The 3,627-nt window shown below is 44.3% G+C and overlaps 1 pseudogene; it reads left to right on the top strand.

Annotated features, from left to right (window-relative positions):
- Window positions 1–2,154: 2,154 nt before the first annotated feature.
- LOC114093966 (adiponectin receptor protein 1 pseudogene) lies at window positions 2,155–3,282 on the top strand (annotated as a pseudogene).
- Window positions 3,283–3,627: the final 345 nt, after the last annotated feature.

Genomic DNA, 3,627 nt, shown 5'->3' with positions numbered 1-3,627 from the left:
TTTTACAGCTATAGAAATCTAGAGTTTAAGGAAAGATAACAATATATATTGGAAGAATAAAGCCATAGTTCCAGCTGGGCACAGTGGTGCATACCTGTAATCTCGGTGGCTTGGGAGGCTGAGATAGGAGGAGGATCCTGAGTTCAAAGCCAGCCTCAGCAAGAGCAAGGAGCTATGCAACTCAGAGAGACCCTGTCTCTAAATAAAATACAAAATAGGGCTGAGGATGTGACTCTGTGGTTGACTGCCCCTGAGTTCAATTCTCAGTATCCCACACCACCACACTTAAAAAAAAAGCCATACTTCTATCCATAGTGTTTTAATAAATACAGAGTTCCCAATGTACCATAATTCAATGCATGGTTTTTCAAGTTTACAATAGTACCAAAGTGACCCACATTCAGTAATGACTGTAATTTGAATGATTTTTATTAGTGCCTTATGGTGACACATAATAGTGGGGTTCATTTTGACATACTCATAAATGCATATAAAATAGTTTGCTCCATTTCAATGCTGAGTACTTCCTTGTTTTCTCCCCTTCACCCTCCCTTGGTCCCCTTTCTCTATTCCATTATTTATTTATTAATTTAAATTGGTGAATTAGAGTTAGATCTAAAATTGGAACCCAGGGTGGTAAAGTCATATATGCCAATAGAATAATTTTGTCAAATCCATTTCCCAGTTCTTCCCCTTTCTCTTTCCTCTTCACTTTCCATGGGTCCCCTGCTTCTGCTCTATTGCTCTACCTTCTTTGTTTTCAAGATTTCCCTATTTAATTCTTTCTTTTTTCTCTATCTTCTGTATATGAAAGAAAATATTTGACCCTTGACATTTTAAATCTGGCTTATTTTATTTAGCATGATGTCCCCCAGTTCCACCCATTTCACAGCCAATTACATAATTTCATTCTTTTTTATATCTGAGAAGAACTCCATTGTGTATATTATCACAATAACCACATTGTGGAACCAGCCTAAGTACATGTCAGTCTACAAATGGATAAGGATAAAAAAATGTAATTCAAATTTACATTTTTGATCTTTCCCAAAGCTAGTTATATTTGATCGTATGGTCTCAGAAGACGCAGGGCAGTGGAAGAGAGCCACAGGTCCCTGGTAGCCAAGCCATCATAATTGGAAAAAACTCATACTTGCAGTGTGCTGTGCTGTTGAACTGACTGTGTTCAGTCAGTTAAATGAACTAAGTGAATTTTTTGGTTCACAATACTTTTTTGCTGTATGATGGGCTTATTGGGGATGTAATCCCAATGCAAGTTATAAATTGAGGCAGATCAGTAGATACTGAGAAAACCAAGAATTTCTGAGACAGCAAATTTGCCCTGGAAATGGTGGAGAAGAAGATACATTGTTTGACAATGGTGGACCTTCTGTTTATTTTCTTCCCTTTTATTAATTCACTATTGTGATAAATGATAGTTGAGTTAATTTTGACTCAATCATAGATGCATGGAATTTGATTTACACCATTTCAGTTCCCCCCCATGACTCTTCTTTCTCTCTCCACCTTCCTCCCCATATACTTCTTCTTCTACTCTCTTGAACATTTTTAACTTATTTATTCGCTTATTTTTGATTGGTGTTTAATAAATATACAAAAAAGTAAAATTCACAGTGATATATTTATACATGCACTTAGCATGATTTTGTGCTATTCATTCCCGTTTCCTCCCCCTTCCCGTCCCCCTCAATCCCCTTCATCTACTCCACTTATCTTCCCTATGTCTTTTTGATATCCAATATCCCCCTTTCCCTGCATTTTTTTCTCTTGTTCCACACATTAGAAAACACACTTAATTATTGAGGCTGACTTATTTCACTTGGCATGATGGTCTCTAGTTCCATTCATTCACTAGCAAATGCCATATTTCATTCTTCTTTAAAACTCTATGGCGGAGGTGACGCCGAGTGGTCGCGCGCCCCTTCCGGCGAAGGAAGGACACTGAAGATTGGGGCCCACTGGGCCGCAGGGCGCGTCCAGGGCGGCCAGGGGATGTAGCTGGGGGACGGCGGTGCCCAGCAAAGCCTGCCCACCCGGCCTGTTTGCCATCACAGGGAGGTCTATGCTCCCTGGGGCTGAGCGATCCCAACCTGTTCCAAAGCTGAAGCCGCAGGGTACTGAGGTACCAGCCAGATGTCTGCGCATGAAGGACCAGTGGTGGCCCAGGGCAATGGGGCTCCTGCTAGTAACAGGCAAACGAACTCAGTAGAACTGTCTAAGCTGAGACCTCTGCCCAAAGAGAAGGGCAAGCGGGTAATTGCCAACCCAGACAAGGCTGAAGAAGGGCAAACGTGCCCACTGCCCAAGGAAGAAGAGGAGGAGGTACCCCTACTGAAGCTCCCCCTGCAGGCTCACCATGCCATGGAGAAGATGGAGGAGTTCGTGCATAAGGTCTGGGAGGGACACTGGAGGGTCATCCCGTTTGAGATGCTCCCTTACTGGCTGAAGGACAATAACTATTTGCTACATGGCCACAGACCACCCATGCCCTCCTTTCGGGCTTGCTTCAAGAGCATCTTCCGCATCCACACAGAGACTGGCAACATCTGGACCCATCTGCTTGGTTTCGTGCTGTTTCTCTTTTGGGGAATCTTGACCATGCTTCGACCAAATATGTACTTCACGGTCCCTCTCCAGGAGAAAGTGGTTTTGGGCATCTTCTTTCTGAGTGTACTCGTGTGCCTCAGCTTCTCCTGGCTCTTCCACACTGTCTATTGTCATTCAGAGAAAGTCTCTCAGACCTTTTCAAAACTGTACTGTTCGGGGATTTCTCTACTGATTATGGGGGGCTTTGTCCTCTGGCTCTATTACTCCTTCTATTGCGCCCCGCAGCCTCGGCTCATCTACCTCTTCATCATCTGTGTCCTGGGCATCTCTTCCATCTTCGTGGCACAGTGGGACCAGTTTGCCACTCCTGAGCACCGGCAAACAAGAGCAGCAGTGTTCCTGGGACTTGGCCTCAGTGGTGCTGTGCCCGCCATGCACTTTACTATGGCTGAGGGTTTTGTCAAGGCCATCACAGTGGGCCAGATGGGCTGGTTCTTTCTCATGGCTATAATGTACATCGCTGGAACCGGCTTTTACGCTGCTCGGATTCCTGAGCGCTTCTTTCCTGGGAAGTTTGACATATGGTTCCAGTCCCATCAGATTTTCCACATCCTGGTAGTGGCAGCAACCTTTGCCCACTTCTATGGGGTCTCCAACCTTCAGGAATTCCGTTATGGCCTGCAAGGTGGCTGTACTGATGACTCCCTTCTCTGAGCCTTCCCACCTTGAGGTGGAGGAGGAATTTCCCAAGTGCTTCTAAAAATAACTTCTTTGCTGCAGCAAGAGGAAGAGTCTCTGAGTTGTCTGTTTGTAGAAGAAACCTCTTAGAGAATTCCGTGCACTTTAAGCTTCAGCTCACTTTCACAGACACAGGGCAATAAACTTTTCATTTCCCATTCCCCTAGCTGGGTAGGGTGGGGAGGGTCAACATAGTCATCTACTTTCTTGGCAGTCACCTTCCTCAACAAGACAACTTCTGGTCCCTCACAGAGACAGTACTTCGAAGCTCATTTTGAGATTTTTACCCTCTCCTTCTACCATTTTAGGAAAAAATTATGG

Source organism: Marmota flaviventris, chromosome 11, assembly GCF_047511675.1.
Source record: "Marmota flaviventris isolate mMarFla1 chromosome 11, mMarFla1.hap1, whole genome shotgun sequence".
Classification (NCBI taxonomy): Eukaryota; Metazoa; Chordata; class Mammalia; order Rodentia; family Sciuridae; genus Marmota; species Marmota flaviventris.
The sequence above is the reverse complement of the archived record's forward strand: the minus strand, read 5'-3'. Positions and strand labels throughout refer to the sequence as shown.